The following is a 16,088-nucleotide window of genomic DNA, read 5'->3' as shown; positions in this document are numbered from 1 at the left end:
GTAGAAAGTTTATTCAGAGAGATAACAGATAGTTTTCCAAACCTAGAGAAGGATATCAATATTTAAGTACAAGAAGCTTGTAGAACACCACACAGATTTAGCCCAAATAAAAGTACCTTGAGACACTTAATAACCAAACTCCCAAAGGTCAAGGGTAAAGAAAGGACCCTAAAAGCAGCAAGCGGAAAAGAAACAAATTACATACAATGGAGCTCTAATATGCATGGCAGCAGGCTTTTCAGTGGCAATCTTACAGGCCAGGAGAGAGTAGCATGACAAATTTACAGTGCTGAAGGAAAAAAACTTTAATCCTAGAATAGTATATCCAGTGAAAATATCCTTCAAACATAAAGGAGAAACAAAGAATTCCCCAGACAAAAGCTGAGGGAGTTGTCAACACCAGACCTGTCCTACCAGAAATGCAAACAAGAGTTCTTCAATCTGAAAGAAAAGAATGTTAATGAGCAATAAGAAGTCATCTGAAGATATAAAACTCACTGGTAGTAGTAAGTACACAGAAAAGCACAGAATATTGTAACACTGTAATTTTGGTATGTAAACTACTCACATCTTCAGTAGAAAGACAAAAGACGAACCTGTCAGTGTTACAGCTTTTTAAGAATTTGTCCAGCAGGCTTTCTTGTTTTTACTGGAAGCCTCCCTCACAAAAAATGAACCTGTCAAAAATAATAACTACAACAACTTTCCAAGATATAGACAATATAGTAAGATATAAATAGAAACCGCAAAAACGTAAAAAGCAAGCAGATGAAGTTAAAATGTAGAGTTTGTATAAGTTTTCTCATTGCATGTTTGTTAGTTCATTTGTTTATGCAATCAGTGTTAAGTTGTCATCAGTTTAAAATAATGGGTTGTAAGATATTATCTGCAAGCCTCGTAACCTCAAATCAAAAAACATACAACAGATACACAAAAAATAAAAAACAAGAATTTAAAACACCACCAGAAAAAATCACCTTCACTACAAGGAAGACAGGAAGAAAGGAAAGAAGTAGGTGAAGACTACAAAACAACCAGAACACAAATAAAATGGCAGTAATAAGTTCTTACTTAACAATAATAACATTGAATACAAATGGACTAAACTTCAATCAAAAGACACAGAGTGGCTGAATTGATTAAAAACACAAGACCCAATGATCTACTGCCTGCAAGAAATATACTTCTCCTATGAAGACACACAAACACTGAAAGTAAATGGATGGAAAAAGAAGGGGCAGGAGTAGCTGTATTTATATAAGACAAAATCGATTTCAGGACAAAAGCTATTTAAAAAAGACAAAGAGGCCGGGTGCGGTGGCTCACACTTGTAATCCCAGCACTTTGGAAGGCTGAGGTGGGTGGATCACCTGAGGTCGGGAGTTCAACACCAGCCTAACCAACATGGAGAACCCTGTCTCTACTAAAAATACAAAATTAGCTGGGCAGGGTGGCCCATGCCTGTAATCCCAGCTACTTGGGAGGCTGAGGCAGGAGAATCGCTTAAACCCCGGAGGCAGAGGTTGCGGCGAGCCGAGATCGAGCCATTACACTCCAGCCTGGGCAACAGGAGTGAAACTCTGTCTCAAAACAAAAACAAAAACAAAGAATATCATTGTAAAATGATAAAGGGGTCAATTTAGCAAGAAGATAATAACAGTTATAAAAATATATGCACTCAACACAGGAGCACCCAGGCATATAAAGCACATATTATTAGAGCTGAAGAGAGAGAGACCCCAGTACAATAGCTGGAGCCTTCTACACCACATTTGCAACATTGGACAGATCATCCAGACAGAAAATCAAAAAAGGACCATCAGACTTCATTTGTACTATAGACCAAATGGACCTAATAGATATTTACAGAACATTTCATCCAACAGCTGCAGAATACACATTCTTCTCCTCAGCACTTACATCACTCTTAAGGGTAGACTATATGTTAGACCACAAAATAAGACTTTAAAAATTGAAAAAAAAAAAAAAAACCCAGGCGTGGTGGCTCACGCCTGTAATCCCAGCACTTTGGGAGTCTGAGGCTGGCAGATCACCCAAAGTTGGGAGTTCGAGACCAGCCTGACCAATATGGAGAAACCCCGACTCCACTAAAAATACAAATAAAATTGGCTGGGTGTGGTGGTGCATGCCTGTAATTCCAGCTACTTGGAAGCCTGAGTCAGGAGAATTGCTTGAACCTGGGAGGCGGAGGTTGCGGTGAGCTGAGATCGTGCCATTGCACTCCAGCCTGGGCAACAAGAGCGAAAATCTGTCTCAAAAAAAAAAAAAAAAAATTGAAAAAAAAATTATATCAGGTATCTTCTCTCACTACAATGGAATACAACCAGAAATCAATAAGGAGTTTTGAAAACTATACAAACACATGGGAATTAATAACAATATGCTCCTGAGTGATCATGGGTCAATGAAGAAATTAAAAAAGACATTTTAAAATTTCTTGCAACAAATGAAAATGGAAACACAACATGCCAAAACCTATGGGATACAACAAAAGCAGTATGAAGAGGAAAGTTTGTAACAATAAGCACCAACATTAAAAAAAGGTAAAACATCAAACAAACAACCTAATGATGCATCTTAAAGACCTAGAAGGCTAGCTTGGTGGCTCACACCTTGTGGCCAGCACTTTGGGAGGTTGAAGTGGGCAGATTGCTTGAGCCCAGGAGTTCAAGACCAGCCTGGGCAGCATGGCAAAACCCCATCTGTATAGAAAATACAAAAGAGAGAGAGAGGGAAAGAGAGAGAGAGAGACAGAGAGAGAAAGAGAGACAGAGAGAGAAAGCTAGAAAAGCAAGAGTAAATCAAACACAAAATTAGAAAAAGAAAAGAAATAATAAAGATCAGAGCAGAAATAAATGCATTTGAAATGAAGAAAACAATACAAAAGATCAACAAAATGAAAAGTTGCTTTTTTTTTTTTTTTTGAGACTGAGTTTTGCACTGTCACTGAGGCTAGAGTGCAGTGGTGCGATCTCAGCTCATTGCAACCTCCGCCTCCCGGGTTCAAGCAATTCTCCTGCATCACCCTCCAGAGTAGTTGAGATTACAGGCATCTGTCACCATGCCCGGCTAATTTTTCTTTTTCTTTTTTTGTATTTTTTTTTTTTTTTTTTTTTTTGAGACGGAGTCTCGCTCTGTCGCCCAGGCTGGAGTGCAGTGGCGCGATCTCGGCTCACTGCAAGCTCCGCCTCCCGGGTTCACGCCATTCTCCTGCCTCAGCCTCCCGAGTAGCTGGGACTACAGGCGCCCACAACCGCGCCCGGCTAATTTTTTGTATTTTTAGTAGAGACGGGGTTTCACCGTGGTCTCGATCTCCTGACCTTGTGATCCGCCCGCCTCGGCCTCCCAAAGTGCTGGGATTACAGGCGTGAGCCACCGCGCCCGGCCTTTTTTTGTATTTTTAGTAGACACAGGGTTTCTCCATGTTGATCAGGCTGGTCTCAAACTCCTGACCTCATGATCTGCCCGCCTCGGCCTCACAAAGTGCTGGGATTACAGGCGTGAGCCACTGCGCCCAGCCGAAAAGTTGCATTTTTGAAATGATAAACAAAAGTGACAAACCTTTAGCCAGACTAAGAAAAAAAGAGAGAAGTTCCAAATGAATAAAATCAGAGATGAAAAAGAAGACATTGCAACTGATACCACAGACAGAAATTCAAAGTTCATTAGAGACTACTAGGAACAACTGTATGTCAATAAATTGGAAAACCTAGAAGAAATGGATAAATTTCTAGACACATACAACTTACCAAGATTGAACCATGAAGAAATCCAAATCCTGAATAGACCAGTAACAAATAATGGGATTAAAGCTGTAGTAAAGGTCTCCCAGCAAAGCAATGCTCAGGGCCCAATGGCTTTGCTGCTGAATTCTACGAAACATTTAAAGAAAAACTAATACCAATCCAACTTAAATTATTCCAAAAAATAGAGAAGGCAGGAATACTTCCAAACTCATTCTGCAAGACAAGTATTACCTTGATATCAAAACCACACACAGACACATAAAACAAAAAAAACAAAACAAAAAACAAAGAAAGAAAACTACAGGCCAGGCCAGTATCTTTGGTGAACATTGATGCAAAAGTCTTCAACAAAATATTAGCAAACTGAATTCGACAACACATTAATAAGATCATTTATCATGACCAAGTGGAATTCATCCCAGGGATACCAAGATGGTTCAACTTAATCAGTTTGATACATCATATCAACAGAATGAGGGACAAAAATCCTGTGATCATTTCAATTGCTGCCAAAAAAGCATTTGGTAAAATTCAACATCCTTTCATGATAAAAATCCTCAACAAACTGGGTATAGAAGGAACATGCCTCAACACAATAAAGGCCATATATGACAGACCCACAGCTGGTATCACACTGAATGGGGAAAAACTGAAAGCATTTTCTCTAAGTTCTGGAATAAGACAAGGATGCCCACTTTCACCACTGTTTTCAACATAGTACTGAGCAATCAGACAAGAGGAAGAAAGAAAAAGCATCCAAATTGAAAAGAAAGAAGTCAAATTGTCCTTGTTTGCAACTGATAAGAGCTTATATTTGGAAAAACCTAAAAGACTCCACCATAAAACTACTAAAACTGACAAACAAATTCAGTAAAGTTGCAGAATACAAAATCAACATACAAAAATCAGTAGCATTTCTATATTCCAACAGTGAACAATCTGAAAAAAGAAATAATCTTATTTATAATAGCTATAAATAAAATAAAATATCAAGGAATAAACTTAATCAAATAAGTGAAATATCTCTGCAATGAAAACTATGAAACATTGATGCAAGAAATTGAAGAGGACATCCAAAAAGTGAAAAGATATTCCCTGTTCATGAATTAGAAGAACAATATTATTAAAATGTCTATATTACTCAAAGCAATTTACAGATTCAATGCAATCCCTATCAAAATATAAGTGACATTCTTCACAGAAATGTAATCCTAAAATATATATGGAACCACAAAAGACCCAGAATAGCTAAAGCCATCCTGAGCAAAAAGAACAAAACTGGAGGCATCACATTACCTGACTTCAAATTATATTACAGAGCAATAGTAACCAAAACAGTATGGTGCTGGCATAAAACCAGACACATAGACCAGTGAAACAGAATAGACAACCCATAAACAAATGCATATAACTACAGTGAACATTTTTTACAAAGTTCACAACAACATACCTTGCAGAAAGGACAGTCTCTTCAATTAATGGTGCTGGGAAAACTGGATATCCATATGCAGAAGAAAGAAACTGGACTCCTATCTTTCACCATATACAAAAATAAAATCGAAGTGGATTAAAGACTTAAAAGCTAAGACCTGAAACTATGAAACTACTAAAATAGAACATTGGGGAAACTCTGCAGGGGTATTTTGTGGGTCTGTCATAGATGGCTTTTATTTGTAGCTATTGGGTAAGGATTTCTTGAGTAATAGCTCATCAGCACAGGCTACCAAATAAAAATGGACAAATGGGATCACATCAAGTTAAAAAGCTTCTACACAGCAAAGGAAACAATCAACAGAGTAAAGAGACAACCCACAGAATGAAAGAAAATATTTGCAAACTATCCATCTGACAAGATATGAATAACCAGAATATATAAGGAGCTCAAATAACTCAATAGAGAAAGATATAATAATCTGATTAAAAACTGGATAAAAGATCCAAATAGACATTTCTCAAAAGAAAACATACAAATGGGAAACAAGTATTTAAAAAGGTGTTCAACATCACTGATCATCAGAGAAATGCAAATGAAAACTACAATGAGATATCATCTCATCTTAGTTAAAATGGATTTTATCCAAAAGATAGTCAATAACAAACACTGGCACAGATGTGGAGAAAGGGGAACCCTCATACACTGTTGATGGGTGTATATATTAGTATAACTCCTATGGAGAACAGTATATAATTTCCTCAAAAAACTAAAAATAGAGCTACCATATGATCCAGTAATCCCATTGCTAGGTGTATAATCAAAGGAAATCCGTATGTTGAAGACATCTGCACTCCCTTGTTTCCTGCAGCACTATTCACAATAGCCAAGATTTGGAAGCAACCTCGATGTCCATCAACAGATGAATGAATAAAGAAAATGTGGTATATATACACAATGGAGTACTATTCACCCATAAAAAAGAATGAGATCCTGTCATTTGTAACAACATGGATGGAACTGGAGGACATTATGTTAAGTGAAATAAGCCAGGCACAGAAAGACAAACTTCTCATGTTCTTACTTATTTGTGGGAGCTAACAGTTAAAACCAGTGAACTCACAGAGCGTGTGATGGTTACCAGAGACTGAGAAGGCCAGTGGGTGAGAAATGGGGATGATGGGTAACGTATATAAAATATAGTTAGATACAATGAATAGGATCTAGTGTTTGATAGCACAACAGGGTGACTGCAGTCAGCAATAATTTGTTGTATATTTTAGAATAACTGAGGGAGTGCAATTAGAATGTTTGTAACACAAAGAAAGGATGAATGCTTGAGGTGATGGATACCCCATTTACCCTGATGTGATTACTACACATTGTATGCCTATATCAAAATATCCTATACACTCCATGAATATATATATACCTACTATGTACCCATAAAAATTAAAAATTAAAAAAAAGCAAAATAAATTTCTCTAGCTTTATCTTACATGTTTTACCACCAGCTAACATATATAATATTAATAATTAACATCCCAGGAATAATCCATTACTAAAGACCCAATGCTCCACCAAGTGAACCTTGCCCTCCCGTGAAAGAACGCTTTAAGAAGCTACTGACTACTCACCATTGCTCTAGTGCAGCACTACCACCCTTGGCCCTGGGCAGACAGGACCCCATCCCGCTGTGGAGTACCTACCTTGAAATTTTAAGTTTCTCCCTTTTGACTGGCACCGGCTGGGACTAGTAGTGTTCTCCAGGTGGGATGCTCCAAACTCAGTTTCTCCCCTTCAAGTGCTCTCTAACCTTCTTCCTAGTGCATGGGGTCAAACAGATGTCCTGAGGAGCTGCAGAATATGTGCCTGTGGGGTTGTCTCAGAGCCCAGTGGCGAGGCCACATTTCCAAAAGGACAGCCTGTGGGGCAGATCACGCCTGCTGGCCAATACAATATTATTTTATTAGCTTATGTGAAGTTGGACCATTAGGATGGTGCTGATGCAGATTTCGGTTGACTGTCACAAGCAGACACTGAGTTGCTATACCTTACACTTGGTCAATCTTCCCCCTCATATATCTTGGAATTTCTGCTGCTTCTCTACTACTGACCTTTTGGCTTGGGCTGCATGTGTGGGCCTGTCCACTGACTCTTGCCTGTGTACACTGTGACACCTCCTATCCAGAGCACCCTTGTGCAGGTGGGCCACTCATCTATTCTGCCTGCTGATGAAAGGAAAGGGTTCTACTGACATTGAAGAAGATTACATTCAAGGAAATGCAATGATAACAGCCTAATGAGTTCAAAAGAAGACATAGTTGGAAGGTGAGTTGTGTGTTTGTGCCATAAAATCTGAAATGATAGGCTGGGCATGGTGGCTCACGCCTGTAATCCCAGAACTTTGGGAGGCCCAGGCAGGGGGATCACCTGAGGTCGGGACTTTGAGACCAGCCTGACCAACATGAAGAAACCCCATCTCTACTAAAAATAAAACGTTAGCCAGGCATGGTGGCGCATGCCTGTAATCCCAGCTACTCGGGAGGCTGAGGCAGGAGAATCACTTGAACCTGGGAGGCAGAGGTTGTGGTGAGCCGAGATCACACCATTGTACTCCAGCCTGGGCAACAAAAGTGAAACTCTGTCTCAAAAAAAAAAAAAAAAAAAAAAAAAAAAAAAAAATCTGAAATGATAATTTAATATCACCAGAAAAGTAGTTATCATTTCCATTCAGACTCTGGGTAAGACGTGCATTTGTGTTAGTCATCAATGAAGCATGATAACAATCTTTATAACAGAGTCACTGGAGCCACATGTGTATGGTGGATGATTCAGTGTCATGAGTTAAAGGTTTTGAGGGTCAGCAGAGGCCAAAATGTCTATATTGCTTCAATACAAACAGGTTCTAAACAGTCATGGCATTGTGAGTAATAACAGCATTGCTACCTTCTTCAGGAGTGGGAGCTATGAAACCAGCGAGGAATGGTGCATTTGCAAATAAAGAACATAAAAAGATGGTTCTCAAACCAGAACAGAAAGACACAGCACCTGGACACTACAAAGAAGATTCATGTGAGCCGGGCGCGGTGGCTCACGCCTGTAATCCCAGCACTTTGGGAGGCCGAGGCGGGCGGATCACGAGGTCAGGAGATCGAGACCATCCTGGCTAACACGGTGAAACCCCGTCTCTACTAAAAATACAAAAAATTAGCCGGGCATGGTGGCAGGCGCCTGTAGTCCCGGCTACTCGGGAGGCTGAGGCAGAAGAATCGCTTGAACCCAGGAGGCAGAGGTTGCAGTGAGCCGAGATTGCACCATTGCACTCCAGCCTGGGCGACAAAGTGAGACCCCGTCTCAAAAAAAAAAAAAAAAAAAAAAAAGATCCATGTGCACTGACTTGACAACAAATACCTGAACACCTCTTCTCTACTCATTCTAAATCTTCATCAGTAAATCACCATAGCTCACTTGAGCTCATGAGTTTTGCAATACCTTTTAAAACATATTGCTAATATTAACATTCCCCCCACCCACGTACACACTCACACACACTGGCCCAGGGCCTTGCACGTTCCAGGGAAATAGTCTTCTGTGGAAGGTGGTGGCAGCAATTTTGCACCCCACCCCCCACCCCACCCCACTGCCCCTTGGGGCATTTGGCATTGTCTGGAGACAGTTTTGATTGTCACAGCAGGTGGGAGCAGGGATTGCTACTGGCATCCAGCAGGCAGAGGCCAGGGATCCTATGAAACATCCTGCAGTGCACAGGACAGCACCCAGGACAAAGAATTGATTTGGTCCCAAATGCTATTAGTGCCAAAATTGAGAAACTGCCCTAAAGGCATCCCTGTTCTAGTAAACTCATTCTTAGGCTTATCTGTTCCCCCACAGCGTGTTTTTCAAAAGGAGCCACACACCACTGCCTCAGACTCACATGGATGTCATTTAAAATGCCTACTTACAGATCCTTAATCAGATATCTGTGGATGGGGTCCTGGAATAAGCTCCCAGTGACTCTTGAAACTGTGAGAACTAGTGCTCCGGAAATGGCCTTGGCCACCCATCTAGATTCCCTTACCTGGGGTTTTTGTTCATTCTCTCAATGAATATGAATTGAGTGCCTAGTCTGTGCCAGGCACTGTGCAAGGCACTAGGGACAGATGAAGTCTCTGTCTTCAGGTGCTTAAGTTGGGGCAGAGAGCCAGAAAATAATAAACATATAATATGAGATGAGTGGTGGAGGTGCTGGAAATTAAAACTACACAGGTCAAAGGGGATAGAAAGGGACTGGGGATGGATTTGTGTGTTTGTGCTACTTTGTGAGAGTATCTAGGGGAGCCTTTCAGGCAGGGGAACAGCAAAAGGGAGGAGGCCAGTGGGCAGAGCAGGGTGAAGGAGAGACATGGTGTTGGAAACTGAGGCCAGAGAGAGAGAGCTGTGTATCAGGTCACCCAGGGTCGGGTGGGTGAAAGGGCCAGGGGTAGGAGATAAGCAGAGTTGGAGGATACAGACTCTGATAGGATCTTGGAATGGCTGTGAGTAATGGGGAAACCGCTGGGGGCGGTGGGGGGAACTCAGAGGGAGGGTTTTGTATTGCAATACCCACAACAGCACAAATGCTTAAGTGGAGGAACGTTTGGCCACATTTGTCAAATGCCTACAATTTGCCAGGATTTTACACACGTGTTCTAATTTGAACTTAAAATACTAATGAGATGAGTGTTACTGTCCCCATTTTATAGATAAGAAAATTTCAGACCCAGAAAAATTAACCTGACAAAGGTTATACAGACAAGTTATTAGAAGGAGGACTGGGCACAGTGGCTCATGCCTGTAATCCCAGTACTTTGGGAGGCCGAGGCAGGCAGATCACAAGGTTGGGAGTTCGAGACCAGCCTGGTCAACATGGTGAAACCCCGTCTCTACTAAAAATACAAAAATTAGCTGGGCATGGTGACTTGCGCTTGTAATCCCAGCTACTCAGGAGGCTGAGGAAGGAGAATCGCTTGAACCTGGGAGGTGGAGGTTGCAGTGAGTTGAGATAGCACCACTGCACTCCAGCCTGGGTGACAGAGCGAGACTCCATTTCAAAAAAAAAAGGAGAAGGTCTTATTATTTGATCCTTAGAGGACTTTATTATTTGATCCTCAGTTCTTATTTATTTTCTCGTGTTGCTGTCATTGATTCCTTCTTAGTATTAAATTTGAAGAAAGAAAATGATGTTACCGCCAGGAAGGCACTGGAAAGATGGCAAAACAGCAGGTGTGGCTAGAGTTTCGTGTGCTGGGCTGTCCTCGCTAATGCTTACTTACACACTTGGCCTGGCCCAAAGTGCCACAAGATGGCAGCATCTTATACTCATTTGTTTGGTGGCCATTCATGCTCCACAGTTGACTTTTTCAGTATGAAGATACTGAATAAAAAATAGCACTTTGGGAGGCCAAGGCAGGAGGATTGCTTAAGTTCAGGAGTTCAAGACTAGCCTGGGCAACATGACAAAACCCCATCTCTACAAAAATATAAAAACTGGCCAGGTGTGGTGGTGCGTGTCTGTAGTCTTAGCTACTTTGGAGGCTGTGGTTGTAGTGAGCTGAGATCATGCCATTGCACTCTAGCCTGGGTGACAGAGCTAGACTCTGTCTCAAAAAAAGAGGGTTACAGCCCATATTTGGAAATGGAGGCATTTTAACAAGAAATATTTATCTGGAAATAGAGTGAAAGCCCCTAAGTTCACAAATATTTTACCCATTCACAAGCATTAGGCATTTGCCTCCATCCAAGTAAGCAAGATTTAAAAAAACCATTTCCAATGCCATGTGAGAGTTATGCAAAATAGTAGAATGCAATAATTTCAAGTTTCCATTTGGGGCATCAGAGAGAACTGTGTAAAAATTCTAGCTCTGACATTTAGTTACATGATGTTGGGGAAATGAAAATCATTTCAAACTTATTTCTTCATTTGTATAATTCCTACCCCTTAAGTTAACTGTGAATATTAAGTAGCACACATAGAGCTCTAGGTGAAGTGCTTGACACCACTCAATGTGTAGTAACCATTATATAATAATCATTCATTGTTGTTTTTCTCTAGCTTCCTAATGCCACAATGGTAGGAAACCTTAGAGATTATCTAGTCCAATGCCTCTCCATCTTGGATGCACTTTGGAATCACTTGGGGAGCTGAAAAAGTCTGCTGCCTAGGGTCCCAGCCCAAGGCTCTGGTCTGGGGTGCAGCATAGGCATTAGGAGACAGTCTCCTTCTGTCACCCCAGGCTGGAGTGCAGTGGCAAGATCATGGGTCATTGCAGCCTCGACTTCCTGGCTCAAGCCATCCTCCCACCTCAGCCTCCCCAGTAGCTGGGACTACAGCTATGCACCACCATACCCAGTTGAGTTTTGTATTTTTTGTAGAAATGGGGTTTTGCCGTGTTGCCCAGGCTGTGAACTTCTGCCTTCTGCGATCCACCTGCCTTGGCCTCCCAGAGTGCTGGGATTACAGGTGTGAGCCACTGCGCCCAGCCCATTGGGATTTCTTAAAGATCTCTGGATGATTCTACTGCCAGGCAAGGTTTCAGAGCCCGAACACCGGCAGTGGTCGACTTGTGGGTTGGTAAGAGAATTTACCGGCAACAGTGTAGGTTTGAAAAAGGAAAGTTTATTAGAAAGGAAGAATGTTGCAAAAGGGTGCAGCGGGGTGCCTCAGTGAGAGGACTGAGAGTGCCACCCTCCATGGGTTTTTCCTTAGGGGTATTTATGGTTGTCAAATGAGTTTCGGCATTCCAGAGGTGTATAGAAATTTTAGTCACTTATAGGTTTTTTTCGGGGAAAGAAATCTGAAACCAGAAGCCTGCTTTAGATAATAGGAAAGTCGTTTTGGCGAGGTCTTGGCTCACTACAACCTCTGCCGCTTGGGTTCAAGCAATTCTTGTGCCTCAGTCTCCCAAATAGCTGGGACTACAGGCACCTGCCACCAAGCCTGGCTAATTTTTTTTTTTTTTTGGTATTTTTTATTAGAGGTGGGGTTTCACCATGTTGGCCAGGTTGGTCTCAAACTTCTGACCTCAGGTGATCTGCCTGCCTCAGCCTCCCAAAGTGCTGAGTTTACAGGCATGAGCCGCCACACCCTGCAGGGAAGTCTAATTACTTCTAATTTTCCCCGAGATAAGGAGTTTTGCCTCTGTATGACCTGTTTGATGGTCACCAGGTGGTCTTTTTTCCCTTCTAAATTCCTCAGATTAGGAGTTTTTGTCTCTGGGCCTGTTCAGTGGTCACCAGGTGATTTTCACTCTCCTCATTTTCCCCCAACCAATATTTTGATCAAATCTTTGACCCTTTAATTCCCCCATGCTCATGTCTACCTACTGCCTACTGGTGTTACATGCATCTCTGTGAAGAGACCACCACACAGGCTTTGTGTGAGTAATAAAGCTTTTTAATCACCTGACTGCAGGTGAACTGAATCCGAAAAAGGAGTCAGCAAAGGGAGAGAGATAGGGGTGGGGCAGTTTCATAGGATTTGGGTAGGTAGTGAAAAATTACAATTAAAGGGGGTTGTTCTCTTGTGGGCAGGGGCAGGGGTCACAAGGTGCTCAGTGAGGAGCTCCTGAGATTCATTGCCCAGGAGAAGGAGTGTCACAAGATCAGTTAGGGTGAGGCAGGAACAAATCATAGTGGTGGAATGTCCTCAGTTAAGGCAGGAATTGGCTACTTTCACTTCTTGTGTGGTTCTTCAGTTGCTTCAGGCCATCTGGATGTATATGTGCCAGTCACAGGGGATATGATGGCTTAGCTTGGGCTCAGAGGCCTGACATTCCTGTCTTCTTATTTTAATAAGAAAACCAAAACAAAATAGTGGTGAAGTGTTGGGGTGGCGAAAATTTTGGGGGGTGATATGGAGAGATAATGGTGATGTTTCTTAGGGCTGCTTTGAGTGGGATTAGGGGCAACGTGGGAACCTAGAGTGGGAAAGATTAAACTGAAGAAAGATTTTGGGTTAAGGGGTGATATTGCGGGGTTGTTAGAAGGAGCATTTGTCATATAGAATGATTGGTGATGGCCTGGATGCGGTTTTGTATGAATTGAGAAACTAAATGGAAGACCCAAGTCCAAATAAGAGAAGGAGAAAAGCAGGTATTAAAGGACTAAGAATTGGGAGGATGCAGGGCATCCAATTAGAGAGTGCCCAAGGGGGTTTAGTGTAATTATTTGCTTGGTTGGCGAGTTTTTGGGCTCTATCCTTGAGTTTTTTTGTTTTTTTTTTTTTATGTTGTCATATCCAGGCCAGACTGATTTAGGTAAAAACAACACTCTTCATTTAAAAATATACAGAGTCCTTTTTGAGCAGTAAGTCAAGGCCTATTCCTGTCTTCTTATATTAATAATAAGAACAAAACAAAATAGTAGTGAAGTGTCGGTGTCATGAGGGGAACAGGAAGCTGTTCAATGCTATTTGCAAATTGATTTTTGAGGGTAAGGAAAACTAGTGTACATGTGCCTGTTCAATTAACAGGTACACACATGTAGGCGGAGGAGCCACAGAGGAAGAAGAGACCTTGCGTAAGGCAAAACTGGAAATGTAAAGTGAAAAGATGAGAAGGAGAAAAACTGGCCATGAGGGACAGAAGTTGGAATGCTAGCTGCTTCTTTAGCTACCTTATCAGCATAAGTGTTGCCCTGAGCAATGGGATCTGATGCCCTTTGATGCCCCTTGTAGTGAATGACCCCAGCTTCCTTGGAAGTAGAACAGCTTTAAGAAGAGTTTATTTATTAAGGAGGCATTAATGATGGAGGACCTTGTGTAGTGAGGAAACGTCTTTCTGCCCATATAACAGCATGGTGGCAAAGGATGTGGAGGGCATACTTAGAATCTGTATAGATATTGACACGCAGTCCCTTTGCAAGAATGATGGCTCAAGTTAAGGCAATGAGTTCAGCTTGTTGAGAGGTAGTGGAAGGGCGCAGGGCTATAGACTCAATGATAGATGTGGGAGACACTATGGCATAGCCTGCCTTTGCCGGTGATTAGTGATTTGGCCTGGAAGAACTACCATCAATCAACCAAGTGTGGTCTGGGTGGGGAACAGGAAAGAGGGAAATATGGGAAAATGGGGAGAATGCCATGTGGATTGGAGAGATACAGTCATGGGGTTCAGATGTAGTAGCAGGAATAAGATGAGAGGCCGAATTGAAGTCTGGCCCAGGAACAATGGTAATTGTGGGAGATTCAACAAATAGTGAGTACAGCTGAAGGAGCCAGGGGGGCAGAAAGTATATGCGTCAAACGTGAGGAGGAAAATAGATTTTGAAAGTTATGGGGACTATAGAGAGTAAGTGGAACATAGCTTTTTAAGGGCCTCTGAAAGTATTAGAGTGATGGCAGCCACCGCATGCAGACATAAGGGCCAGCCTAAAACAGTAAAGTCAAGTTGTTTGGACAAAAAGGCTACAGGGCACAGTCCTGGTTCTTGTATAATAATTCTGACTGTATAGCCCTGCACTTCAGCTGTGTGTAATGAAAAAGGTTGGGATGAGTCAGGGAGAGCTAGTGTGGGAGCAGTCTCTACAGCTGTTTTCCAGGAACGGAAAGAGGAGTGGGGAAAGGATTTAGGATCTATGGGGTCAGCTAGGTTTCCATTTGTGAGTTCATATAATGGTTTTGTTAGGATGGCAAAACCACGTATCCAAAGATGAAAGTATCCAGCCATGCCCAGAAAGGAAAGGAGTTGTTGCTTTGTAGAATGGGTTTGGGTTTGGGTTTAAGAGATCAGCCGGACACAACCGGCAGAGAGAACATGTGTGTTTTCATGAAAATTATGCTGAGGTAGGTAACAGGTGGAGAAGAAATTTGAGCTTTGGAGGGGGATACCCGATATCTCTTGGAGAATAAATGTTGAAGGAGCAGAAGGGTGTCTTATTGAGAAGATTCAAAGGAGGGGCTACAAAGTAGAAGGTCATGAATATATTGAATAAGGTGAGAAGCACAGGGGTGGAAAGAAAGTTAATCATGAGAAAGAGCTTGGCTGAAGTAATAAGGGCTGTCCCTGAAGCCTTGTGGCAGTACAGCCCAGGTAAGTTGCTGAGACTGATGGGTGTCAGGGTCAGTCCAAGTGAAAATGAAGAGAGACTGGGATGAAGGGTGTAAAGGAAGAGTAAAGAAACCATCTTGGAGATCCAAAACAGAAAAATGGGTTGTGGAGGGAGGTATTGAGGATAGGAGAGTATATGGGTTTGGCACTATAGGATGGATGGGAAAGATGACTTGATTAATAAGGCAAAGATCATGAACCAACCTGTAAGACTTGTCTGGTTTTTGGACACATAAGATAGGGGAGTTGTAAGGAGAATTTGTAGGCTTTAAGAGGCCATGTTGTAACAGGCGAGTGATAACAGGCTTTAACTCTTTTAAAACTGCTGTGGGATGGGATATTGGTGTTGAGTAGGGTAAGGGTGATTAGGTTTTAATGGGATGATAAGGGGTGCATGATCAGTCACCAAGGAGGGAGTAGAGGTATCCTATAATTGTGGATTAAGGTAGGGAGATACAAGGGGAGGATGTAAAAGAGGCCTTGAGTTGGGTAAAAGTACAGCAGTAAGATGTGGCTTTAGCCCAGGAATAGTCAGGGAAGTAGATAATTTGGTTAAAATGACTCAGCCTAATAAGGGAACTGGGTAGGTGGGGATAACTAAAAAAGAGTGCATAAAAGAATGTTGTCCAAGTTGGCACCAGAGTGGGGGAGTTTTAAGAGCTTTAGAAGCCTGGCCGTCAATACCCACAACAGTTATGGAGGCAAGGGAAACAGGCCCTTGAAAAGAAGGTAATGTGGAGTGGGTAGCCTCCGTATCAATTAAGAAAGGGATAGACTTATCCTCCACTGTAAGAGTTACCT

The 16,088-nt window shown here is 41.9% G+C and overlaps 2 long non-coding RNA genes and 1 other non-coding gene across 3 annotated transcripts; 1 reads left to right on the top strand and 2 right to left on the bottom strand.

The window, feature by feature from the left end:
* Positions 1 to 600: 600 nt before the first annotated feature.
* LOC114672501 (U7 small nuclear RNA) lies at positions 601 to 661 on the top strand. Its single transcript, XR_003722910.1, has one exon. It is a non-coding gene; the product is annotated as a U7 small nuclear RNA (small nuclear RNA).
* Positions 662 to 8,972: 8,311 nt separating this feature from the next.
* On the bottom strand, positions 8,973 to 12,084 carry LOC144334407 (uncharacterized). The gene is made up of 2 exons (XR_013404207.1): positions 11,700 to 12,084; positions 8,973 to 10,013 (listed from the first exon to the last, which is right to left on the bottom strand). It is a non-coding gene; the product is annotated as an uncharacterized LOC144334407 (long non-coding RNA).
* Positions 12,085 to 12,186: 102 nt separating this feature from the next.
* On the bottom strand, positions 12,187 to 12,929 carry LOC144334413 (uncharacterized). Its single transcript, XR_013404213.1, has 2 exons — positions 12,489 to 12,929; positions 12,187 to 12,431 (listed from the first exon to the last, which is right to left on the bottom strand). It is a non-coding gene; the product is annotated as an uncharacterized LOC144334413 (long non-coding RNA).
* Positions 12,930 to 16,088: the final 3,159 nt, after the last annotated feature.

Source organism: Macaca mulatta, chromosome 14 (genome assembly GCF_049350105.2).
Source record: "Macaca mulatta isolate MMU2019108-1 chromosome 14, T2T-MMU8v2.0, whole genome shotgun sequence".
Lineage (NCBI taxonomy): Eukaryota > Metazoa > Chordata > Mammalia > Primates > Cercopithecidae > Macaca > Macaca mulatta.
Note: the sequence above shows the minus strand (reverse complement) of the source record. Positions and strands in the feature narration are given on the sequence as shown.